The 27,944-nt window shown below is 44.7% G+C and overlaps 1 pseudogene; it reads left to right on the top strand.

The window, feature by feature from the left end:
- The first annotated feature begins 4,772 nt into the window (after positions 1-4,772).
- On the top strand, positions 4,773-5,336 carry LOC102413040 (annotated as a pseudogene).
- Positions 5,337-27,944: the final 22,608 nt, after the last annotated feature.

The raw sequence follows: 27,944 nt of genomic DNA, 5'->3' as shown, positions 1-27,944 counted from the left end.
ATCTTTGCATGAAATGTTCCTTTGATATCTCTGATTTTCTTGAAGAGATCCCTAGTCTTTCCCATTATGTTATTTTCCTCTATTTCTTTGGATTGATCACTGAAGAAGGCTTTCTTATCTCTTCTTGTTATTCTTTGGAACTCTGCATTCAGATGTTTATATCTTTCCTTTTCTCCTTTGCTTTTTGCTTCTCTTCTTTTCACAGCTATTTGTAAGGCCTCCCCAGACAGCCATTTTGCTTTTTTGCATTTCTCTTCCATGGGGATGGTCTTGATCCCTGTCTCCTGTACAATGTTATGAACCTCATTCCATAGTTCATCAGGCACTCTATCTATCAGATCTAGGCCCTTAAATCAATTTCTCACTTCCACTGTATAATCATAAGGGATTTGATTTAGGTCATACCTGAATGGTCTAGTGGTTTTCCCTACTTTCTTCAATTTCAGTCTGAATTTGGCAATAAGGAGTTCATGGTCTGAGCCACAGTCAGCTCCTGGTCTTGTTTTTGCTGACTGTATAGAGCTTCTCCATCTTTGGCTGCAAAGAATATAATCAATCTGATTTCGATTTTGACCATCTGGTGATGTCCATGTGTAGAGTCTTCTCTTGTGTTGTTGGAAGAGGGTGTTTTTTATGACGAGTGCATTTTCTTGGCCAAACTCTATTAGTCTTTGCCCTGCTTCATTCTATATTCCAAGGCCAAATTTGCCTGTTACTCCAGGTGTTTCTTGACTTCCTACTTTTGCATTCCAGTCCCCTGTAATGAAAAGGACATCTTTTTTTGGGTGTAGGAACGATGCTTGTGTCTTCCCTCTCGCTGGGGACAAAGGTACAGGCTCCTTGAGGTGTGACCATGAATGACACCCATTCATACTGTCCACACACCAGACAGGCCCTTGTCACACTCGACAACACTGAGGAGAGCTGGCAGGGGAGTGTCCTACCTGTGGTGGAGGGGAGCTCCTCGCAGCCTCGTCTGATCCAGTTCAGCTCTCAGGGTTTCCAGGTTTATAATCACCTGGTTCTACAAAACAGCAAATGACACAGCCTACACTGCTTGCTTTCCAGATGTAAAATGACTTGCACCAAAATGTGCATAACAGGTTACATTAGTAGGTATCAACTCCCAACAGTTTAATTCTGAGAAAATGTTCTCTAAGAGTCCCATAGCAAATATAAACACTCAGAACAATATTAACCCTTATAAACCATAATGAATAGGAAGTTCCATCTCAGGTGCAGAAAAGGTTTCTCTGGAAGAAACATGGAAAGCCATTAACAATGATGAAGTCTGTAGACAGAAGCTGGACTTGTGGCGGGGGTTCGTTTTAGGGGGAGAGGACTCACTCTATTGCCCTCACTCCTCTCATTGCTTTAAACTGTCTCCATGGAGCTCACCTGCATTCTTCACATTCATTTTCCTCACATTCATTCCTCTACAGCCCACTTCACTTCCTCAAGGGGTAAAACAATTCAAACGGGCCAAATTTCCAAGTCACTGGACTCAACCTGGCAGCTCTGTGCTGTCAGCCACAGCAGTCACTCACCTCATGCAGCCCCTGAGCATGTGAAACAGGCCGGTGCAAAGCTTGATGGGGAAATCACACAGAAGATTTCAAGACTCACAGTGAAAGAAGGACGTCAAGTAGTCCATTGGTTTTAAGAAAATTTTAGATTGTGCATGTGGCTCGTATTATCTTTCTGACACACAGCACAGTCCACATGAAAGGCTCACGATCTGTCTCAGCCTTTGGGTGAACCCAGAAAGGACTACTCAGAATTCTGAACCACACACAATGGCCACACACTCTAAATCCATCTATAATGCAAACACATTCAGTGTTCAAAACCAGAAATGCTATACGTGTTACAGCAGTGGATTAGCCATAAGGAAAATGTAACTCAACTTCTGCTAAGCACCTGTAGTGACTGTAACAATGACCCAGGTCAATTCAGCTCTTAAAAAATTTCTAAACGATTTACAGATTTAAGTACCTTGTCATTTTGCATTTCTTCTAATTGCCTTTTCGCTTTTTCAACTTCCCATATGAGAGAATTCTGAAAAAGATACACACAGTGATTAGAGTCAATTCTTACAGATGCTGCGTGGACTGAGAGATAGCTACTCTTCTGTCTGAAAGCATAAAGCACATCCAGAGGAGGGGCGGACCTCACACCCAGAGTGAAGTGCCAGCACGAAGCCAGATGACAACGTTTAACACTAACTTGTACACAGACAATCTCCTTGCCCGACTGATATTCTAGATACAAGGAGGCCAGGTCCTGGGCAGTGAAACTGCTTTATACTTGCTTTCAGCTTTTGCAGTTCAATGGTCACTAAGTAAATTGTCACAGGTTTCGCATGCCAAATTCAAGCCTGAGACAAAAGTATCCCCACATCAGAGCCAGCCCACAGGTCAGGGTGAAGTGAGGGGACCGCCCTGTGTGGTCTCTAGTGAGGTGTGTGTTTCATCTTGGGTTTTGTGGGGGGGAAATGTGTCACAGAACTTGTAGTAACCACTAGTCTCTCTCAGACAAGCGTTGCCCAAGTGCCAACCTCGGGGAAAGTTCTGGGCCTCGTTCTGTGCCTCATCTTTAGGGCACTGGTGCAGCTGGGACAGGTTTTCATCAGACCTGAACCAGAGTGTTGCCCACTGACCTGCTCTGATGGAGGTTCTCAGACATTTTTCAAAGCAAATGAAAAGAGAAAAGGCTAGAGTTGGAATATGAGAATGCTTACTTTTACTTGCTTCAATCTTTTCTATCACATTATATGAAAGATCCTTCTTGATTTGGCTGCGTTGGGCCTCAGTTGCATCATATGGGATTCCTTTGACGTGATTGCTGTGTGGCACGTGGGATCTTAGCTCCCTAACCAGGGATTGAACCTGAGTCCCTGACATTGCAAGGCAGACTCTCAGCCACTGGACTGCCAGCAAGCCCCAGAAATAAACTTCTAAGAAAGAAACGAAGGGGTGAGGGTGGACCTAGAAGACAGTTCTAGCATGGTGGCTGGTAACACCAGGGCCATCAGTGGATCTGGCTCTCTGATGCTTTCTGTAAGGGTTGTGGGCACACATCTATGTCTGTTCCTTTACACACTGCCTGTCGATGCTGTCACGCTTATTGACTAGCATGAAACGCTGCTACTCAATTATTCATAACCAGTAAAGACATTCACTCTGGGGCCCTCTATGGGAACAGTTTTCCAACCCCTGTCCTGGAGATTTCCCACACACACAGACCAGGCTGGGCCAGGCCAGGGCAGGCCAGATGCACCTCTTTCTAAAGGGACCTTGGGGCTGGCTCACCTTATTCTCCAGAGCAGCCATTCTCTCCTTCAGATGAAGCTGAAGCCTCTCATCTGATTCGACAGAAGCTTATCCATGGTATCTGAGAAGCGTTTATTGTGTTCTTCATTCATTTTTTTCTCTCTGCCTTGCTTAAAACAGGAAAAACAAAAACTCATAAACTTTAAGAGCAAAGTACAGTCCTTCTTTTAAAAGCACCAGGGAGCCGCAACATGAGCAGCCTGTGCCCTGGTTCCGGAGGTAGTCCCCTCCCACAGAAACCTCTGGTGGGCTTTTGAGCATCACCAGAGCAGACGGGCAGGTGCAGAGGGAGGCAGGGACTTCACTTGTCAAAGGTCACTTCCAATGCTTCTCTTTGGCAGAGCACCTGGGGGACCTTACTGTCACCAGCCATTACCTGTCAGAGGGGCTCGGGGAGCAAGCAGATTTACACTCAGAAACAAGCAGACTTTAGAGGGGATCAGCATACACACACGTTGGTAGAGGAAATTCCCAGTATATAAACAGAAGCTTGATTCTGGATTAAGGGGGTAAAATGAATTCAATTTATAAAGCAAAAGGTGAGAAAATTCATTTTGGGAAAAAAGCCAGTGGAGATAGACTTTCACATATTTTTCTTTACATGCAACATCACTCGAATTCTTTGTAATGATTGCTGTTGTTCAGTCGCTCTGTCATGTCTGACTCTTTGTGACCCCATTGACTGCAGCACGCCAGGCTTCCCTGTCCTTCACTATCTACCAGAAGTTGCTCAAACTCATGTCCATTGAGTCAGTGATGCCATCCAGCCATCTCGTCCTCTGTTGCACCTTCTCCTCCTGCCTTTGATCTTTCCCAGCATCAGGGTATTTTCCTGTGTGTCAGTTCTTCACATCAGGTGGCCAAAATATTAACCCTTCAGCCTCGGTATCAGTCCTTCCAATGAATACTCAGGACTGATTTCCTTTAGGATTGATTGATTTGATCTCCATGCAGTCCAGGGGACTCTCAAGAGTCTTCCCCAACACCTCAGTTCAAAAGCATCGATTCTTTGGTGCTCAGCCTTCTTTAGGGTCCAACTCTCACATCCATACATGACTACTGGAAAAACCACAGCTTTAACTAGGTTTACCTTTGATGGCAAAGTAATGTCTCTGCTTTTTAATATGCTGTCTAGGTTGGTCATAGCTTTTCTTCCAATGATACTTCATATTCAATTCAGTTCACTCGCTCAGACGTGTCTTACTGTGTGACCCCATGGACTGCAGCATCCCAGGTTTCCCTGTCCATCACCAACTCCCAGAACTTGCTCAAACTCATGTCCATTGAGTAAGTGATGCTGTCCAACCATCTCATCCTCTGTCATCCACTCTCTTCCTGCCTTCAATCTTTCCCAGCATCAAGGTCTTTTCCAATATGAAAATTCATATTAAAAAACTGGAAATAGGCCATTTCATGGATGCCGGTTGTGCAAGAGCATCCAGGAACGCCAGGTGGGAGGTGGGCTGGGAAGACCTAACCTAGGTTCTGTGGATTTGAACCTCCGCATTTCTAACTAAAGATCTCGAAATGCATCGTGATTTCTGTCCATTGGACTGTAAAGTTTATGTAGGTAATCTTGGAAACAATGATAACAAGACTGAATTGGAACGAGCTTTTGGCTATTATGGACCACTCTGAAATGTGTGGGTTGCTAGAAAACCTCTCGGCTTTGCTTTTGTTGAATTTGAAGATCCCCAAGACGCAGCTGATACTGTCCGAGAGCTAGATGGGAGAACACTCTGCGGATGCCAAGTAAGAGTGGAACTATCGAATGGTGAAATGAGAAGTCGTAATCGTGGCCCACCTCCTTCTTGGGGTCGTCACCCTTGAAATGATTATAAGAGGGAGGAGTCCTCCACCTCCACGCAGATCTCCAAAACGGAGAAGCTTCTCCCTTCTAGAGATAGGAGAAGAGAGAGATTACTGTCCCGGGAGAGAAATCACAAGCTGTCTTGATCTTTCTCTAGGTCTCATAGCCAATCTAGGTCAAATGAAAGGAAATAGACCAGTTTGCAAGAGAAGTGGTGTACAGGAAATAACTTCATTTGACAGGAGTATGTACAGAAAATTCAAGTTTTGTTTGAGAATTCATAAGCTTGGTGCATTTTTTAAATGTTTTAGCTGTTCACATTTGTTTGTTGGAACAGTGACACAAAGGTGTAATTCTCTATGGTTTGAAATGGATCATATGAGGCATGTAATATCAAGAACTGTTACTTTACAATGTTCCCTTAAGCAAAATTTAATTTGCTTTGGATTTTAGTATTGCATAGGCTGATAATTAACCTCTTAACTCCTGCTCAGCTAAAGTCGATGTTTAACATTATGGAAATGTTATGTAAAGTTTAAAAATAAAATAAAATTAAAAAAAAAAAAAAAAAAAAAAAAAAAAAAAAAACATTATGGAAATAAAAACTGGCAAAAATTGGAAGATTTTTTTTTTCAACATACCTGGGATATGGTATGCAGCTGTAGTTAAGCAGTTTTTAAAAGCTGCTGTGAATTCAAAAGCCAGCTGGAAAAATTAAAGCTGCACCCTTAAACTAGATTAGAGGTTTAAAAATCCCACTAGTCTTCACACTGGACAAAAGGTTGTCCAGTTGGTGTAGAATCTAAGAAGTTTCAAGGAAGTTAGTTTACCTTTGCTTTAGGTTGTAAGTTCCTTCTGTGATTGCTGTATATGAATACATAGCTCTTTGTAACATTCTTTATTTGGAAATATAAGACTACTCAAGATAACAAATGTCCTGCCAGTTTAAGGGTACATTGTAGAGCTGAACTGAGTTACTGTGCAAGATTCTTTTTCCATGTTGTCATTTGTAATATGTTTTGTGAGAATCCTTGGTATTAAAGTTTTGGTTATAAATTGTTGTTTAACCTGAAAGCCTGTTTTTCCTTGCAAAACTAAAATCTGAGCTTGGTACCAAGTCCAGGTGTAACATTCCTATTGGAAGCCATACTTATATTTTCTTGTAAAGTGCTTTTGAAAATAAAATATAAGCATAATTGTAAAAAAAAAAAAAACTGGAAATAATTACCTCAAGCAATTTTTAAATGTAATAACAAAGTTGGCAAGTCTGTGTTTTATAAAATGAGCATCAATTTCAAGGTTTAAAAAGCTGTTTTAGGACCTACTGTATAAAAAAAAAAATGGAGAGAAGACAAAAGAATGATCTATTTGAGATTGGCTCTGTGTTAGAAATTGCTGAGATTAATTGACGGCTCCATCCACTTTTGTGCATGTTTGAAATTTTCGATGGTAATACATTTAAAAAGTTTATTTTCTGTTAAATATTTTCTGTTAAAACAGTCTTCTCCAGCAACACAATTCGAAAGCATCAATTCTTCAGTGCTCAGCCTTCTTTATGGTCCAACTCTCACACCCATACACAACTACCGGAAAAACCATAGCTTTGACTATATGGACCTTTGTCGGCAAAGTGATGTCTCTACTTTTCAATATGCTGTCTATGTTTGTCATAGCTTTCAAAGGAGCAAGCATGGCTCCTTTTTAATCTCATTGCTGCAGTCACCGTCTGCAGTGATTTTTGAGCCCAAGGAAACAAAACCTGTCACAGCTTCCACAATAAGGCATCGGCATTCAAATATTTTTAAAGCAAAACAAAAGTTTACTTTGAATTGGCTTAGTCATAAACAGCATCCTGATCTCAACAGCCTCTGAGCAGCAGTTCTGAAAGTAAGAAAGTGCACCCCTGATTGGGAGACATTGAGCTCTCTGCCTAAGTGGGGAGGGTGCCACTCCGAGGGTCTCACGATGGGAGTCAGAACCATGGCCCCCTGGGATCCCACCTGTGAGGCTCCGCAGTTCAGGCCCAAGAACACAGGCATGGTGGGGACAGTACTGACACGTGAGGCTGGACCTGGGACACCCACTCCATTTCCTGGATGGTCTGTATCGCCTTGTGGCCAACCCTTCCGGGAAACCTCTCTCAGGACTCAGTGATGCAAGCCTCCACCATCACCCTTTCCTGATGCGCCTTCTGTCGCAGCACAACTACGGTTCTCCTCCTGCCTAGGAGCAGCCATCCTACACACACACCATGTCTGGACCAGCAGTTTGGCATGTAGGACTCCACCACCACGTCCGAGGCAAGCAGGCTCCACATCTGGGCGCCATGCCTTCAGTTTCATGGGCCCCGGGCTGGCACCCTCAGGTTTGTTTGAGGGGCAGTCGTGAGGTCCACCTGTATCCCAAGCAGCTCCCCAGACTGGCTGGTCAGAGCAACAAGCAGCCTATTTGAACTTGGGGACGCCCTGGCCCCTGCCCACCGCCTATGGGTGACCACCTCTGGCCCTGCTCCCGAGGAGGTGGGTGCCTGGATCAGCAGATGGGGCCACACATGCACACACTCGGCGGCAGAGACAGGAATGGTGGAGAAAGGCATCTCTGTCCCCCGCCCAAGCCGCGTCTCCCACCCAGACGCCACCTCCCCGTCAGCACACGCACCCGCTGCAGCTCCTTGTTCTTCTCCTCCAGTTGGGCCTCCATCTGGCGCAGCCTCTCCTGGATGTTGCCGTGTCCTTCTCCCGCCTGTCGGCAAAGAACAGCATCAGCTCCACTCGCAACGACCCTATCCTGACAGCACGCCCACTGTGACGGCAGGGGCAGCAAGCGGGCCGTGCTTTGTGCGGACCAAGGCCCCTGGTTCGCGGGGGACACGCCCGCACTCCTGCTCACACAGCCTGCGCGGCTTCGTGTGTGACACGTGGATCACAGAGGGTTCTGGTGACCGCCTTGTAAGAGGAGACTTGCTCGCCCCCACCCCAGCCCCGCACCCGCGGCCACTGCACCCCCTCCTTGGACTTCCTGTGGCAAGCTGCGCAGGCAGCAGGCAGCGGCAAGTGCTGGAAGCACAAGGCACACGTTCTACCTTCCTAAGCTGGGAGGTAAGTTCCAACCGTTTAGCCTCCTTAGTGGCAGAGCTTCCGGAAGACAAAAGGTCGGACTACAAGGCCGACTGGGGACGGACAGCAGAGATGCTAGGGGAGAGAAGAAACCAAGCCTGGAGAGGAAGATCACAGGCAGAAGGGCACCCCCTGGCGGCTGTTAGTGACCCTGCTCTGGGAGGGTCTGCGAGCACCCGACACTGCTGGCCGCTAGCGACCAGACAGCCCCTCAGCTGCTCACTGAGCTCCGGGCAATGCTCCCGACAGCCGCGCCAGCACAGGCCAGGCCCGACTCTCCATGCCCAGCCAGTGCCCACCGGCAGCGCGGGGCAACACCTTTCCCGCCAGAAGGACGGGGTGGCTGGCAGTGGGGACGATGCCCCCAGCAGTGCCACATCCCCGAGACGCGGCCTCTCACCCCAGGGCTCCCGGGGATGGATGCAAGCTGGGAGTGGGACCCCGGGTCTGCACGTGCCCCGCTGTGACTTCTTCAACAAGTGTATGGATAAAGACTTAAAACTGTTCATTACAGAGCTATTTTGGCAATCTCTTAAACAAGAATGGGATTTTTCTAGGTCTCTATCCTACTAGGCCTTGAGTTGCTGACTCAACTCAGCAGCAGTGACTCGGAGCTGATGCATCCTGGGGACACACAGAACACAGGACAAAACTGGAGGGAAATTAACGTAGGGATGACACAGAAGCAGGGGCTGCCTGACACTCAGTGAGCGCTCCCATCTCAGACCGGCAGCACGACCCCCGTGTCTGCATTCCTGTGTGGACTGAGCAGCACGGGCAGGGGCGTGGTGGGACAGCATGGGAACAGGCCCTCCCCACGGCCGCCCCCCAGGGACCCAGAACGGCACCTTGGAGAGCACGGCCACCCTCTGCGTCAGCTCAGCCTCCACCTCCGGCAGCGTCTCTGCCCTCCGCAGCGTCTGCTGCAGCTTCTCCACCAGCTCCAGGTGCTCCTGCAACTGGCGGTTCTTATCCTCTGTCTACAAAGGGAGAGCAGAGGATCAAAACAGGCCGAGTGGTGTAGCCACTGTCACTTTAAGTAAGCTGAGACAAAACCTAAATGCACGTGTCTACTGGATTCCTTCTCTTACGGAAGCTGCGTCAGGGTAAATTTTCTCTCAGTGTTCCTGGACTTGGTCTCAGTGAGCAGAACACCTCCTGCCAGAGTATTTGCTTTTCCTAAACGTTCCCCAAAGACATCTTTAAAAAAACAACAACAACAAAATGTTTTTATATATTAAAGAAGATCAGTTTCTGTAGAATCCTATTCATTCTTATTGACAAGTTAAGGGAAGAAGGGTTCAATACGGACGCTTCTTAAAACATCACCAGAATCATCATTTGAAGGGAACCCTACTGACTGCAGATGTAAGCCAAAATATGGCTTTCATCTCCTCTGAAATACAGACCTGATAAGAGCGTGCCTGGTGAAATGCCAGTCAACTAATATTTGTAAATGCATGATCATTCTTTTAACAGATCTTCTTACTCTGAAAAATTTTCAATGTAGAACATTTAGACAGATGCTTTTTCAAAAAAGAAAAAAATTAAAGTATCTATAAGGTCAGGTTCCTGAGGTTAGCATTTGTTTCTAAACAGTTTTCTTACTTTTTCTGTGTGTCTATTACTCTATGTACATACACAAACAATATGATATGCTTTAAAACCCTAAGAAAACAATAGTATATGGTACATAGTATTTTCTGATCTGCCTTTTACAGCCATTATTTTGTATATCATAATGCTCTTAATTAGTATTCCACATCATACATTTCAATGGCTTTCTAGTATTTTATTTTTGTGGTGGGGACAATGATACACTTTGGCACACACCAGACTGATTCACTGTGTTTTGGAGAAGCCGGATTTGGTTTTCCTGGTTAAGTCCTGATTATCTGAGACCACACGGGAACAGGAGGGAGTAAGGCTCACCAAACCACAGGAAGTACAAACCCTAATCAGACCAGAGCTCTAACCTTGTCTTTTGTCACAGTGACCCCAGTTCCCAACAGGCAGCCAGCTGCCATGAAGTTCCCTGCTGTTCTCTGCTCTTTCAGTAAAAATGCTAACAAGCCAGCAATTAACGTTCAAGTAAAACAAAAGAATCAGGAGTGGAATTCCTCAAAATGGTTAAACCAAGTCCCAAATAATTCAAACCTGTAAGTTGCAGTCACCCCCAATTTTTTAAAAATGTATTTCCTTCCAGTACAGCTGATTTACCATGATGTACATCCACACTTTTGAACACAATATTTTAGGGTCATAAGAACTTTACACTGGGACTTGATTTCCAACATGGGAGTCACATGAAAAGGTCTTTACCTTCCTTCCTCAGTAATTCACTACTATAAAAGTCAGACACAGTTTAGTAAAGGCCATTACCTGTTGATGCATAGAATCCTTATTTGCAATTTCATTTTCAAGTTTATCATTGAGGTCGTCCTAAGTTTCAAATTAAAAGATGCTTACCCCTTGGAAGGAAAGTTATGTCCAACCTGGATAGCATATTCAAAAGCAGAGACATTACTTTGCCAACAAAGTTCCATCTAGTCAAGTCTATAGTTTTTCCTGTGGTCATTTATGGATGTGAGAGTTGGACTGTGAGGAAGGCTGAGCACCGAAGAATTGATGCTTTTGAACTTGATGTTGGAGAAGACTCTTGAGAGTCCCTTGGACTGCAAGGAGATCCAATCACTCCATTCTGAAGGAGATCAGTCCTGGGAGTCTTTGGAGGGAATGATGCTGAAGCTGAAACTCCAGTACTTTGGCCACCTCATGAGAACAGTTGACTCATTGGAAAAGACTCTGATGCTGGGAGGGATTGGGGGCAGGAGGAGAAGGGAACAACAGAGGATGAGATGTCTGGATGGCATCACTGACTCGATGGACGTGAGTCTGAGTGAACTCCGGGAGTTGATGATGGACAGGGAGGCCTGGCGTGCTGCAATTCATGGGATCGCAAAGAGTCGGACACGACTGAGCGACTGAACTGAACTGAAGTTTCAAATCAAACATAAAGTTAACGTCCTCAAAATTAAAGTCCTAGACATGGCAGTTTTCTCAGATGTGAGCAAAAATGCACCTACCTCAAAGGTCACATTTGCCATGAGTGGCACCCATCTGTCTTAACGTTCTGGGAAGCCACTCAGTTTACCAAGCTTCTTTTCTACATAATAGACCCAAACAGCAAACAAAAAGTATACTAAACTACCCTGTTATTGCAAGAATTCCAGGAGGAAAGGTATCTGGCATGAAGTCAGGACCTCTGTTTGCTACACCATACAGGCGGGCTTGACCCAGAACAGGGAGGGACCTTCAACAGATCCAATGGGGAGCTCTGAGGCTCGTTTCCTCGGGTAAAAGTTGGAAAAATCTCATGCAATTTCCTCAGAATTAAAGTAAGAATATTAACGAGTGGAAACAGAAGTCAAAGTGTAACACAACTGGGAACAGCCTTCTGAAGCCTAGTTCTTCTAAAGCAGAGTTACACCACATGTATGAAATGCTCAAATCAGGACCAGAACTTGCTGCTGGTTCAAATCCTGTCTGCCAGTTCAAAATCCATTTCTCGTCCCTCCCTGGTCACTAAGTAACCAATGTGGGCCAAAATTTTCTGTCACTGAAATGTTCTGAAGTATATACCTTGATGTTTAAAAGAAACGCTTTTCACAGCAAGTTTTCATCTTCTGGGATATACTTTTTAAAGCTTCCATCCCCTGTAGTTTTGACTGCATGTGCCAGGCCTCTAGAAGTTAGTGTGTTAAGCTGAACCAACTTGATTGGAGTCACTGTCCATACATAGGGCTTGTTTTCTAAAGAAAAATATTGTTTAGAGTAGCAAAATTATAAGCCTGCCCAGGCATGTTGTAAAGCCACTGGAAAGGTAACTTGGAGCAAGTTTTGTGAATGGAAATGTAGTGCTCAAGTCACATTCTGCTTCAAAAAGTTGTAACAAATACAGATGAATTAAAAGAAAAAAAAAAAGTGAAAGGTCTTAAAAACGCTTTTTCCAGAATTCTATATGTATTAAACTCTGCCACCTAATCTCCTCCTGTTGCCAAAGAGTAGTGTGAACAGGTTATACAAACATGTGCAAATATTTCTGTTTTGAGTTCTCACACAGAATCACTCACACCAAGCTACTAAACAAGTACACCTGCTGTACCACATGTCAGAGGGTTTCTCTCTGAGACAGTCTCACAGGGGTGGGCGCTGTCTGTCTGCACACAGAGGAGAGGCAAGGCTCACAGAAGAAGGCCTGAGCCCTAGCTCTCTTCTGTTTTCACAGGGACCACTAGGGAGTTTCTCATAAATCATGACACCTGCAGACACGACCGCCAGAAACATCATGATTCCACATGGTCACACAGCTCGGTCCTGAGGATCTGAGGGTGAACAAACACCACTCGACTTGTCTGACCACCGGTATCACTGTCACACATGCCTTCAAGGAGCGGAACCTCAGAAAACTAGAAAAGATGGCCAGGCAAGTTGCCTCAGCAGAGCCCACACAGCATGCTCCCATCTCTCCGAGAGAATAGGCTTCACAGACGTCACCAGACTCACCTGAGTGAATCAGAAGGAAACTTCAGCATCATCAGGAACACATTTGACAGGCAGGTAGGCGGGGGGTGGAGGGGGGGGCGGATGAACCGGGAGACTGGGGTTAACATATATACAGTACTGATACTACCCATAAAGTCAATGAGTAAGGACCTAGTATACAGCACAGGGAAGTCTACTCAGTGCTCTGTGGTGAAGTAAATGGGCAGGAAATCTAAAAGAGAGGGAGATACGTAGATAGATAAATAGATGACTGATTCACTTTGCTGTACAGCAGAAATTGACACAGCAGTGTAAAGCAACTATACACCAATAAATGAATGGATGGATGAATGAATTTTTAAAAAGGAACACACTGGGCCCCCTAGAACTTGTAGAAATGAGGAGTCTACACCCAGGGTGCAGCACAGTGCTAGGGCTGCCCTCATGTTGGTCCACTGCCAACAGACAGCCTGGACTAGGCCTCTTCTACCCCAGAGACCTCAACGCAAGGCAGGGAGGCAGCCAGTCGCGGTCTCTCCAGTGCTCTGCTCTTACTCACAGAGCCATCCCAAGGCTGAGATCACCGGGAGAACAAGGGACCCACATTCCACCTCAGGACAACAGACACGGCCACCTTCACTCACTTCATGGACATCCCGCTGCAGTTTCATGTTCATGCCCTGGGACTTGAGGAGGTCCTTCCTGGCTGTGTCCAGGTCCTCCTCCAGCTCTGTCACGTGGGCAGAGAGGGTTGCCAGGTGCTCCTTCATCTGGCTCTGCTCCTGTGACTACTTGTCTATGACTTCCTGGAGCTCGACCACCTTAGCCAGGTCTTCCTCATGGCTTACAGAGGTGTCGGAGGGTCTCTAAGGGGGAAAGGAAGCCTTAGACAGCCTTGTTTTGGGAGGGAGGGAACACAGCACTTTTGGGCAATCTGTGAGGTCAAAACTTCCTTCTGCATTCGGGGAGCTCACAGGACCCTCACGGCCACTCAGACATACATGATGCATTGGTGAGAGGTTCCAACAGTCCCGCACAGACTGGATGGTAAGACAAGAATCAGACAGAGAGCAAGACCAAGGACTTGCCTTTCCATTGGGGCTTGGCATGTTTTCTTGCTCGTGATTTACATCAAGCACCCCATCTGTTAGTATCTTTTCCTGGTTATTCTCCTATTTAAGAATCATCTGCTAAAACCAAAAAATTGAATCAGAGTAAAGAAATAACTAAATACAGCAAAACTCCACCTGGAAAAACTTAACTCGAAACTGAAAACACAACATAAAAAGAAAATACATGGTGATGCTATCCATCCTGAATACAACCAGGTGATTAAAGTCAGAATTTGTCTTCTTCTGGACAAAGGGGTACTTAAGAGATCCTGCAGCTCTGAGCCACAAGTCTAGTTTACTAGTCATTAAAATAACCCAGGTGGGCGGGTCCTCAATCAGAAAGATAATTAACATCTGATGCCCACCACTACAGCCTTCATTCTTTTTTTTAAATGAAAGGATACAAATGACAAACCCTTAACTGAAATTACAAGATGACTGATCAAACTTACCTCTTTATGTGTGACACCTAATACTTCTAACAAGCTACACCTTTCGAGTGCTACTCATAATTGTGCTTTCAACTCAAATAAAAGGGGCCAAGTCATTGTGTGTTGATGTGCGTATATACGTTAGTACACTTCTTAGTGTATACTCACCCTAATACATGGATACTGTAACAGAATACCTTGAATGTCTCTCATTGATCTTAACATCAAGAAAATCTGCTTGTTAACAGCTTTAAATTCTAAGTTTGAGAGAACAAAATGTTATCCTAAATTAATTCTATTACTCAGTTTTTAACTGCAAATTGATATACAGAATATAATAAATCTTAAGACATTTATGCCAACTAATACGTTTTAATTGGGGGCTTCCCAGGTGGCTCAGTGGTAAAGAATGCAACTGCCAATGCAAGAGGGCAGGTTTGACCCTGAGTCGGGAAGATCCCCTGGAGTAGAAGATGGCCACTCACTCCAGTATTCTTGCCTGGGAAGCCCCACAAAGAGAAGAGCATGGTAGGCTACAGTCCACAGGGTCACAAAGATTCAGACATGACTGAGCATGTTCGTAGGCAACACTTTTTAACCATATAAAACTCTGACTTCTTACAGAAAAAAATGTATATACAAGAATTCAAGAAGCTCAAAAGTCAATTAGTTACATAAATACGTGCATCATCCACCTAACAAGGCAGCAAGTGTACAAATCCAGAACGGCCAGGTGGCTGGTACCTTCTTGTCCAGGGCCTAGTGGTGCTCAAACAGCAATTTCAGTGCCCTGAGCACATACATCTCGCTGGTCATGCCAGCTGGGAACTGTGCCTGCTGCTTGCCTGCTGTCATCCAGAGGGACGGCACCTACCAGGAAACCAGGCACTCCAGGTGCTCCATTAGCTGCTTCAGGGCAGGGTCAAAGGAGCATCTTCAACCTCATACTTGAATTCAGGGCCTATAACTCCTCTCAGCCTCACGCTATAGCCAAAAACATGCTAAGGCACATCAGAATCCTGCCAGTTCAGTCTAAATTTAGACTGGACTTCCCCAGTGGCCCAGTAGTTAAGACTCCACACTTCTGCAGGGGTCGTGGGTTTTAATCCCTGGTCGGGGAACTAAGATCCCACACAAAGTGTAGCATGGGCAAAAATGTGAGTTAAGAGAACTCCCCCCTTGAATGTACTAAAATTACATTAGTTCTCATCATAAATTTGAAGCAAGGTATGAGAACCCCGAACTGATCCACCCTGGTCTGCTCAGTGGGAAGATGTGAAAAATGACTTGAAAATCAGACAGAGTTTAAAGACAGCAACACGGAGTCCAGCAGTGACCCCTGCGGGGCAAATGTCAACACATGAGAATCCCCCTACTGACCCTTGTGTTGTTCCTTTCCACTTTTAGCTCAGCAATTTCTTCTTCTCTTTTAAGAAGCTGCTCCCTGCATATTTTTAGTTCTTCAGTAGGAGTTGGAAACTCCTAGAAAACAGTTAAATGAGAAACTAAATGCAGACATAAATTTAAAAGAGAGCAAGACTGTGAAGACTGACCCTGTCAAGTCTCTCCAGGCTCCACACAAAGGATCTCCTTGCCCCTCCAGACAAGAGGGGTCCACTGACCCCAAGACCACACAGACCACCACAACTCAGACGGGTTTTCAGCCTCCACCTCGACATGGCAGGCATGCGGCAGGGGAGAACCTGGAATCCAAGCCTGCCTTCTCAAGACCCAGGAATGTCTGAGAAGCTTTCCAAAACATAAACCTAACAACAAAGTGGATAAAGAGATTCTTAAATGACACACAGACAAGTGACCTAGAACTACTGGGGAGAGTGAAGAAAAAAGGGAAGGTCTACAAGGTCACCAGGCTTTGGAGTGTTCCTCTCAGAAACACCCCAAGGCCATCTGTTAGCCTGATTTCACTGAAGTCACCAAGTCATTCAATCAACTGGTTAAAATGTTAAATTTATGTAATATGTATTTTACAACAATTTGCATGCATGTGGGGCCATCCACGTGGTGAACTTGCTCAAACTGAACCACACGGAGTCTTTCGTTCTTCTATTTTTCTTTGCAGAAATAAAAAAATCCTGGGCTACGTATCCCCTACTACATACTGAGTGTTCAGCACCCAGAACAGTGCCCAGCACTTGTAAGAGGCAAGTAGTAAACATGTGAAGCTATCAGAGTGTAGGTTATACATGTAAGCAGTAGGTACACATCATTAAAATACTGGACACACTGGTCTGTGCTTTGTAAGATGGGAGACATTAATGGGCTTAGCCTTTCTACTTCAAGGACTGACTCTCTAGCTCGATCCTTATGCCCCAGAGACTCCTCCAGCCAGTGTATCCTTTCTTTGGAAGAAGGGAGATGTTAAGGGGCTTAGCCTTTCTGCTTAAAGGACTGACTCTATAGCTCAGTCCACGTGCTCCAGTGACTCCTCCAGCCAGTGTTTCCCTTCTTATGGGGCCCCCGCCCATCCTCCATGCAGCACCTGCACAACCTTTTACAAGGTAAACCTGTTGGGGTCGATCCTGCCCACTAAGGCCAAAATGCCCTGGCTGGCAGGGCCCACAACCATGCTAACAAAATGAAACACAACCCCAGTGCTTTGCCAGGTGAAGGCCAATCCAACGGGCCCAGCCCCCGGCTGCTCTCACCTCAGGCCACACTCCTTGCCAGGACTCGGGCCCAGGCCAAGTCTCTCTTGTCTTGGCCTTTGCCTTGGGGTTGTATTACTGAAAAAGCACCCACAGGCAGGCCCTTCTGTGACCCATCCTCGTGGATAGGGGCAGCCCCCAACTCGGGGGCAACCGCTGTTTCACAGTAGGATACCTCGGCTCCTGAACTATCACCACCAATCTCACACTATGACCACCACTATTCACACTACAACCACTGCTCTCACACACACCGCTCTCACGCACCACTCTCACACACACTGCTCTCACACTATGACCACTGCTTTCACACTATGACCACCAGTACCGATGTCTCAAGGAGAAATGGCACGAAGGCTCTGCCTCCAGCACATCTCCCAGGGGCCTGGAACTGGAATCCACTCAGTCACAAGGGGCTTCGTCGTAACAGGGGGGCTGGGCTCAGGCCCACCATCAAGGGTGCAGAGAGGGGGGAGGGGCTGCCAAAAAGATGACAGATGAATGTGGGGTGCAGGAGAGGGAAGGCCAGGCCCACGGCTCAGGCCCCCTTTCAAACATGACCCTGCAAGGTACTGGGTCACAGTCTAACCAGCCAGTATAAACTACTTAAGCAACCACCACCCCTGGGAATAAGCACGTCTTCTAAGTGGGCTTCTGCCCTCTCTACCCCCTAAACAAGCCTCCAGTGAGTCAACTGAAAGGTCACCCCTGAACTCAAGGGTGTCCCCAGAACCCACCTGGCTGAGGAGGACTCACTGCCTGCGCTAGCTGCCCCTCACTCTCACCCTGAGCTCGGTCCTCCCTGTTGGACTCCCTCACTCTAGCTCAGCAAGGGCTTAATCAACCTTGCTCCAGGCACTTAAAATGAACCCACAGTGATTCAACCTGCTGCAAACTCGCCCTCTTAACTTTGACCCTGGGCTGCCAGACGGCTCTGACCCATGGGGGCTGTATGGTGGAGGTTCAAGGGTGTCCCTGCCTCAAGCCGCAACAGCCAGTGCCTCCCAGACCCCGCCGACCCTCTGCCCCTGACTCTCCCACCCCTCTCCTGGCCCCACTTCCACCCTTGTGGCTCTCCAATCACCAGGGCACAGGCCACGCTGCTCCTGGCTCAGCCTGGACCTCTGCCGTCACTTGAGGACCTCAGTCCCCAGGGTGCTTGGGGTCCTACTCAGCAATTACAGACTCTGAGAGAGACAGAGTACAGTTTGGGGGTCCCACCTGCAGTTCACCTTGAACACGTTCTCTCTTTTTGGCTTTATCCACTGGAGTTCTCTGAGATGTCTTTTTAAAACCTCAACTGTTGCTTTCAATAGACTGTAAAATCACTGTGCTCAACTTTAAGAATAAAATCTTCATTTTCAACCTTAAAGTGAAACTGGAGGGAAGACTAAAAGCAGTCATTTTTTTCAAATTGAAAAAAAAAACCCACATGTGACCATGTCACAGAATACAGGTCACGTAACCTCTCCCTCCTCAGCCTTCTCCTCCACCACCAGCAGCCCATCATTGCAAGGCCTGCTCTGGGCTGGCAGGGGCAGGGGAAGAGGGCAGACTGGCTCCTCTGTCTCCAAGCCACGTGGACTGCTTGCTCCACTTCCTTCCTAAGTTCACATGGCACTGAAACAGCCCGGGCAAGCTGGGGATTCTGATCAGAAACACAACCATGGGTACCAAGCAAGGACCCCTGGTTCTTGTTTTCCCTGGTATCAAATAAAGTTGATCAATACAATTATTGTGACTGTTATATGTGGCTTCAGATGACAGAAGACACCCAGGGCATCCCCACTTCCAGTGACAGATGCAAGCAGCTTGTAGGTCAGCCTACCAAGAGCTAGAAAAGCTAAATACAGTTTAAAAGAGGTCCTTAGGCAGCCACAGTCCAAGATTTCAAACAAAAGGGAAGCCCAGTGAGGGAGCTGGAGACTGAGAGGGCCACTCCTTCCCTCAGGGCATCTGAACAAAGCCGACACTGTGAAGAAAAGGCAGGGAAAAAGTCAAGCAGAGGGGGCTGGCTAACACAGCTCTGGAGGGTTCCTTGAGCTGGGAAGACAAAAATTCGAGTGCAGGCCTGACGACTCAGTCCAGATGTCAGAAAACATACCCAACACTCTGCCCAAACTGGCTGAGCACTGAGTATCAGTCACCTCGTGGTGCTCAGGAGACAGACGGTGGGCTTCAGGACCTGCCGAGAAGGGGGGTGCCTGGGAGGCACCCCAGGCTTCCAGACCGAGATGCTGGAAAGCTCCTCCCTGGGGTCGGGGGGGTGGTAGGTGGGTGAAGGCTACTGAGACTGAGCTTACAAGGACCGCCCCCCCCTTCCCCGCCAGCCTCAAGTCCCTCAGGCCCTGAGTTAAAAGACAGCTCTGTCCCCACTGGAGGTCTGCATCAGAGGAACTCTGGAGAAGACAGCATCACTCAAAACCTCTAGGGTTTTCCAAACATAAGGTCCAACATGCAACCAAAAAAGCAAAAAAGGGTTTAACAACAAACAGGACCAAGAGAAAAAGAACTGAACCAGATCCAGAGGTATCAGATGTATATCAGCATATCAGAGGTATGCTACAGGTATCAGATGCAAACGTCACCTGTTCAAAAATATACTTGACAAAAGGAAAAATTTCTGAGAATCAAAACTGACTCTAGAACTTTACAATAACAGTGACTGAATTTAAGAACTCAGTCTCTGGGCTTAACATCAAATTGGACGTAGCTGAAGAGAGGATCAGTGAACTGAAGGATGTATTGGTTAAAAAATATATATAAGAGGGAAAAAAGTATAGAATATATTGAAGGAGCCCCTTGTTAAACTACATTGTTAAAAACTATAAATGGGGACCCTCATGGTGGAGAAAAGACAGAAAGGGGAATAAGAAATGCCTCCAGGGGTTGAAATTAAAGAGCCTCTTAATGAAAGTGAAAAAGGAGACTGAAAAAGCTGGCATAAAACTCAGCATTCAGGATGGGGAACACATGTATACCTGTGGCGGATTCATTTTGATATTTGGCAAAACTAATACAGTTATGTAAAGTTTAAAAATAAAATAAAATTAAAAAAAAAAAAACCTCAGCATTCAAAAAATGAAGAACATGGCATGTGGCCCCATCACTTCATGACAAATAAATGGGGAAACAATGGAAACAGTGACAGACTTTATTTTCTTGGGCTCCAAAATTACTGCAGATGGTGAAATTAAAAGATGCTTTCTCCTTGGAAGGAAAGCTATGACAAACCTAGACAGCATATTAAAAAGCAGAGACATTACTTTGCCAAAAAAGTTCATTTAGTCAAAGCTATTGTTTTTCCAGTAGTCATGTATGGATGTGAGAGTTAGCCCATGAAGAAGGCTGAACGCTGAAGAATCAATGCTTCTGAACTGTGGAGTTGGTGAAGACTCTTGAGAGCCCCATGGACTGCTAGGAGAGCCAATCAGTCAATCCTAACGCAAATCAGTGCTGAATATTCATTGGAAAGACTGATGTTGAAGCTCCTATAATTTGGCCACCTGATATGAAGAAGTGACTCATTGGAAAAGAACCTGATGATGGGGAAGACTGAAAGCAGGAGGAGAAGGGGACAACAGAGTATGAGCTGGTTGGATGGCATCACCAACTTGATGGACATGAGCTTGAGCAAGCTCCGGGAGTTGGTGATGGACAAGGAAGCCTGGAGTGCTGCAGTCCACAGGGTCGCAACGGGTCAGACATTGAGCGACTGAACTGACTGACAGGGACAGTGGCAAGAGTTGGTTCAAGAATCAGACCTTTGACTCAAAAATGAAACCACACATTGGTTTCAGCAGCTCTGTGGATGCCTAAGGCAAGAAGAAAATGTTCAAGCACTCAGAGGAAAAAAGGTGTGGTTTTAATGGCAGAACAACACTAAAAGCTGACTTTTCAAGAACAAGGAAGTCAGAAGATAATGGACTGGCATCTGTAAAATGCTGAAAAACAAATAACCACCAACCTGGAATTGTATACCCAACAGAAACACTCTTCGAAAGTGAAAATAAAATAAAGACTTTTAGGGCAAATGGAAATGAGACAACTCATCACCCTCAGACATGAACTAAAAAAAAATATTAAGGCAGTGCTTTGGGAAAAAGAAAAGAAGTCTCTGACGGAAATATAAAAAACAAGTAAAGACCAACAATGAGGTAACTGTGAGGGTAAATATTAACTCTACAAAACAATAATGTTAACCCCAAACATATATCTAACAATTTAAAGGTAACAGTGACAAGGAGGAAACAGTCGTGTCAGGGAGGCAGTAAAAGTACTAAGTTAGACTTGAATGTAAAACACACACTGTATCTGTGAATGTGCACCCAATAACCTGACAGAGGAGCACAGAACTAGAAAAATACTTCATAATTCTAAAAGAAGGCAAGAGAAAAGAACACAGAATAGCTGGGACAAACAGAAAACACACAGCAACATGGTGTCTACACACTGAAATATCAACATTACAAACAGAGGAAATACTCTTATTAAAAGATAAAGTGTCAAACTGATTCCAATGAAAACTATACACTATTCACAGAGGTACATGTTAAGATGGAAGGTCTTTTAGACAGGATAAAGTAAAAGATACCCTAGCAAACAAGGACAGAAAACTGATGTGGCAATATCACTGTCAAATAGTGTCTAAAGAAAGAAGCATTCAGTTCATTTCAGTTCAGTTGCTCAGTCGTGTCCGACTCTTTGCAACCCCATGAAACGCAGCATACCAGGCCTCCCTGTCCATCACCAACTCCCGGAGTTCACTCAGACTCACGTCCATAGAGTCAGTGATGCCATCCAGACATCTCATCCTCTGTCGTCCCCTTCTCCTCCTGCCCCCAATCCCTCCCAGCTTCAGAGTCTTTTCCAATGAGTCAACTCTTTCCATGAGGTGGCCAAAGTACTGAAGTTTCAGCTTTAGCATCAGTCCTTCCAAAGAAATCCCAGGGCTGATCTCCTTCAGAATGGACTGGTTGGATCTCCTTGCAGTCCGAGGGACTCTCAAGAGTCTTCTCCAACACCACAGTTCAAAAGCATCAATTCTTTGGCATTCAGCCTTCTTCACAGTCCAACTCTCACATCCATACATGACCACTGGAAAAACCATAGCCTTGACTAGATGGACCTTTGTTGGCAAATTAATGTCTCTGCTTTTGAATATGCTATCTAGGTTGGACAAAACTTTCCTTCCAAGGAGTAAGTGTCTTTTAATTTCATGGCTGCAGTCATCATCTGCAGTGATTTTGGAGCCCCAAAAAATAAAGTCTGACACTGTTTCCACTGTTTCCCCATCTATTTCCCATGAAGTGATGGGAGCAGATGCCATGATCTTAGTTTTCTGAATGTTGAGCTTTAAGCCAACATTTTCACTCTCCACTTTCACTTTCATCAAGAGGCTTTTGAGTTCCTCTTCACTTTCTGCCATAAGGGTGGGGTCATCTGCATATCTGAGGTTATTGACATTTCTCCCCGCAATCTTGATTCCAGCTTGTGTTTCTTCCAGCCCAGTGTTTCTCATGATGTACTCTGCATAGAAGTTAAATAAGCAGGGTGACAATATACAGCCTTGACGTACCCCTTTTCCTATTTGGAACCAGTCTGTTGTTCCATGTCCAGTTCTAACTGTTGCTTCCTGATCTGCATACAGATTTCTCAAGAGGCAGGTCGGGTGGTCTGGTATTCCCATCACTTTCAGAATTTTCCACAGTTTATTGTGATCCATACAGTCAAAGGCTTTGGCATAGTCAAGAAAGCAGAAATAGATGTTTTTCTGGAACTCTCTTGCTTTTTTGATGATCCAGTGGATGTTGGCAATTTGATCTCTAGTTCCTCTGTCTTTTCTAAAACCAGCTTGAACATCTGGAAGCTCACGGTTCACATATTGCTGAAGCCTGGCTTGGAGAATTTTGAGCATTACTTTACTAGCATGTGAGATCAGTGCAATTGTGTGATAGTTTGAGCATTTTTTTGGCATTGCCTTTCTTTGGGATTGGAATGAAAACTGACCTTTTCCAGTCCTGTGGCCACTGCTGAGTTTTCCAAATTTGCTGGCATATTGAGTGCAGCACTTTCACAGCATCATCTTTCAGGATTTGAAAGAGTTCAACTGAAATTCCATCACCTCCACTAGCTTTGTTCATAGTGATGCTTTCTAAGGCCCACTTGACTTCACATTCCAGGATGTCTGGCTCTAGGTGAGTGATCACACCATCGTGATTATCTGGGTTGTGAAGATCTTTTTTGTACAGTTCTTCTGTGTATTCTTGCCACCTCTTCTTGATATCTTCTGCTTTTGTTAGGTCCATACCATTTCTGTCCTTTATCGAGCCCATCTTTGCATGAAATGTTCCCTTGGTACCTCTAATTTTCTTGAAGAGATCTCTAGTCTTTCCCATTCTGTTGTTTCCCTCTATTTCTTTGCATTGATCGCTGAGGAAGGCTTTCTTATCTCGTCTTGCTATTCTTAAGAACTCTGCATTCAGATGCTTATATCTTTCCTTTTCTCCTTTGCTTCTGTTCTTTTCACAGCTATTTGTAAGGCCTCCCCAGACAGCCATTTTGCTTTTTTGCATTTCTTTTCCATGGGGATGGTCTTGATCTGTGTCTCTTGTACAATGTCAAGAACCTCTGCCCATAGTTCATCAGGCACTCTATCTAACAGATCTAGGCCCTTAAATCTATTTCTCACTTCCACTGTATAATCATAAGGGGTTTGATTTAGGTCATACCTGAATGGTCTAGTGGTTTTCCCTACTTTCTTCAATTTAATTCTGAATTTGGCAATAAGGAGTTCATGATCTGAGCCACAGTCAGCTTTTGGTCTTGTTTTTGTTGACTGTATAGAGCTTCTCCATCTTTGGCTGCAAAAATATAATCAATCTGGTTTCGGTGTTGACCATCTCGTGATGTGCATGTATAGAGTCTTCTCTTGTGTTGTTGGAAGAGAGTGTTTGCTATGACCAGTGCATTTTCTTGGCAAAACTCTATAAGTCTTTGCCCTGCTTCATTCTGTATTCCAAGGCCAAATTTGCCTGTTACTCCAGGTGTTTCTTGATTTCCTACTTTTGCATTCCAGTCCCCTATAATGAAAAGGACATCTTATTGGGGTGTTATTTCTAAAAGGTCTAGTAGGTCTTCATAGAACCATTCAACTTCAGCTTCTTCAGCATTACTGATTGGGGCATAGACTTGGATTACTGTGATATTGAATGGTTTGCCTTGGAAACGAACAGAGATCATTCTGTCGTTTTTGAGATTGCATCCAAGTACTGCATTTCAGACTCCTTTGTTGATCATGATGGCTACTCCATTTCTTCTGAGGGATTCGTGCCCACAGTAGTAGATATAATGATCATCGGAGTTGAATTCACCCATTCCAGTCCATTTGAGTTCGCTGATTCCTAGAATGTCGACATTCACTCTTGCCATCTCTTGTTTGACCACTTCCAGTTTGCCTTGATTCATGGACCTGACATTCCAGGTTCCTACGCAATATTGCTCTTTACAGCATCAGACTTTGCTTCTATCACCAGTCACAACCACAGCTGGGTATTGTTTTTGCTTTGGCTCCATCCCTTCATTCTTTCTGGAATTGTTTCTCCATTGATCTCCAGTAGCATATTGGGCACCTACTGACCTGGGGAGTTCCTCTTTCAGTATCCTATCATTTTGCCTTTTCATACTGTTCATGGGGTTCTCAAGGCAAGAATACTGAAGTGGTTTGCCATTCCCTTCTCCAGTAGACCACATTCTGTCAGATCTCTCCACCATGACCCGCCCATCTTGGGTTGCCCCACAGGCATGGCTTAGTTTCATTGAGTTAGACAAGGCTGTGGTCCTAGTGTGATTAGATTGACTAGTTTTATGTGAGTATGGTGTCAGTGTGTCTGCCCTCTGATGCCCTCTTGCAAACACCTACCATCTTACTTGGGTTTCTCTTACCTTGGGTATGGGGTATCTTTTCACGGCTGTTCCAGTGAAGCACAGCCATTGTTCCTTACCTTGGACGAGGGGTATCTCCTCACCCTTCCTGCCCTTCCTGCCCTTCAACATAGAATAGCTCCTCTAGGCCCTCCTGCGCCCGCACAGCCACTGCTTTTTGGACGTGGTGTTGGTCCTCCCGGCCACCACCCCGGCCTCAGGTGTGGGGTAACTCCTCCTGGCCACCGCCCCTGGCCTCGGACGTGGGGTAGCTCCTCCCAGCCGCCACCCCTGACCTCAGACTTGGGTAGCTCCTCTCAGCCGTTCCTGCGCCATCACAGCCTGGCACTCTCGGCTGCTGCCCCAACCTCGGACGTGGGGTAACTCCTCTTGACCGCCGCCTTTCAGACATGAGGTCCTCCCGGCTTCTGCCCCTGACCTCGGACGTGGGGTAGCTCCTCTTGGCTGCACTTTAGTGCACTGGTCAGCGATAAAAAGGAGCATTTCATACTGATACAAGTTCAGTCTAGCAAGAAGATGAGGATTCTAAATTTGAATGTACCTAATAACATAACCTCAAAATATCAATACATAAAAACTGACAGAAATAGAAAAGGAGTAACAGCCAAGTTCATAATCCCAGTGGGAGACATTAAAGACACATCTCTCGTGGAACTGGGCTCCCTGGTACACAGTCACCTGCAGCCATGAATTACCTGAAATGCGGCTGGCTCTACAATGAGATGTGCTGCAAGCATGAAACACACACTGGATTTTAAAGACTTAGCATGAAAAAAAGAACATGAACTATTTCATTAGGTTTTATCATGCTGGTTACACACTGAAATGATAATATTTTGGGCGTGCTAAAATAAAATATATTACAGGTAATTTCACCTACTTCTGCTTTACTCAATGTAGCTACTGGAATCTGAATTACATGAGTGGCAAACCTGATCTAACTGATACACACGGAACACTGCATTCCCACTGATACATATTATTTTCAAGAGCCCAAGGAACATATAACAAAAAGAATATATATTGAGCCATTAGGAAAGCTCTAATTATTTCAAAGGACTGAAATAGTGCAGGGTATACTTAGGGACTGCAGTGGGCTGACAGTTTATGTGCCCTCAAACTTCACTCCACACATGGTGATGATCCTAGGAGGCAGGCACTCTGGGAGGGGACAAGTCAGGAGGAAATAGGCTCCCAAGCTGCAAGGACAGGGAGAAGCAGTAGGCAGTCTAGGAACCAGGAAACAGGCCTCAGCAGACGTGGCACCTGCAGGTGATCTTGGGACTCCCCAGCCTCCAGGACTACAAGAATCAACTTTCTGTTGTTTATCAGCTAGTCTATGGTATTTATAACAGTAGCCCAAAAAGACTAAGATGGGCTTTCCATGAAATTAAGGTAGAAGTCAAAAAAGGGTCACTAGAAAAACCTCCCCACACACTGGGAAGTTAAATGACATACTGCTTGTAGAATTTCATGAATAATAATTTTAAAAAACACAATGAAAATTAGAAAATACTTTTCCATAAAAAATAATGAATATCTTGCTTTTTCAAACTTGTGGGACACAGCGAACTGTGTTTAGAGGGTAACTTAAAGCCCTAAACACATATACTGGAAAAGAAGGAAGGCTAATAATCAATTAAGCCTCTATCCTGAGAAACCAGGAAAAAAGCAAAGCAAATGAAACACAAGGCAGATCGGGAAAAAAGGAGCAGAAAATAAGGAAACAGAAAGCAAATGCGAAAATTTTAAAAACAAAGCCAAAAGTTGGCTCTTTGAAAGGACCGATAAAACTGATAAACCCCTAGAGAGACTGATTAAGAAAAAGACACAAAGCACAAATCACCAGTATATGACACATCTTGCAGATAAAAAAGATATTATGAACCACAGTTCACTTACTAATTGGAGAGTCTGCTGGCCTCAATAAATTCCTAGCAAGGGGGAAATGCTTTAATTAAACAGACCCAAGAAGACATACAAAATCAGAAAATTTTATTTGCATGGAAAAAAATTAAATCTGAAATTAAAAGCCTCCCCACAATGAAACCAACTGATTTTGCCAATCAATTCTTCCAAAAATCTAGGGAAGAAAACAATAATCTCACAGGAACTCTCAGGGTAAAGAAGGAACCCTCTCCAACCTTGTTTTATAAGTCTAGCATAACCTTGATACTAAAACCAACAAGGAAGAAGTACAAAAAAGTAAAATTACAGGCTCTGAGTATAGATGAAATAATACTAAATAAAACACTAACACATAAAGTCCAACAGAAGGAGAATACATCCAGATCAGTTTGGGGTTGTTTTAGAATCACAAAATTTTTTTAAAAGTTAAATCACCACATAAAAGAAAAATCACCTGTTTCAAAATCTGCAGAAAATAAACTTAAGAAAATTTAATGTAATAATTTTAGTTCATAACTTAGAAAAAAACTTAGTAAACAGAGAAGAATTAACAGATTTTGATAAAAATATCTTTAAAAAGCTAATATCATATCTGATGGTGAAATACTGAAAGCTTTTCCTCTGATAATGGGAAAGAGACTAGGATACTTATTCTCACTACTTCTGTTCACCACTGTACTCTGTACTGGAGATCTTAGTCCATACAATAAGGTGAGAAAAAGAAAAGGGTTATCACAGTTGCAAAGGGGAAAAAAAAGATTTATTTGCAGACATAATTGTGTATACATAAAAAATACAATTAGAATGATTTGAAATAAATGGATTTAGCAAGTGAATATAAAAAAGTCAATTCTATCTCTATTAGGAATTTATAATGGCACTGAAAATATCAAGATATCTAATTAAACATGCATAGGAGTTACAGCAAACTATAGACTTCTAAATAAATTAAAGAAGATCTAAAAAAATGGAGAGCTATCTATATTGTGTTCATGGATTATAAGAACAACATAAAAGACACACACACACACAGAGTTAACTGTGTGAGGCAATGTGTATGTTGGGCAATCATTCCATGAT

Source organism: Bubalus bubalis, chromosome 17, assembly GCF_019923935.1.
Source record: "Bubalus bubalis isolate 160015118507 breed Murrah chromosome 17, NDDB_SH_1, whole genome shotgun sequence".
In the NCBI taxonomy this organism is placed as follows: Eukaryota; Metazoa; Chordata; class Mammalia; order Artiodactyla; family Bovidae; genus Bubalus; species Bubalus bubalis.
Note: the sequence above shows the minus strand (reverse complement) of the source record. Positions and strands in the feature narration are given on the sequence as shown.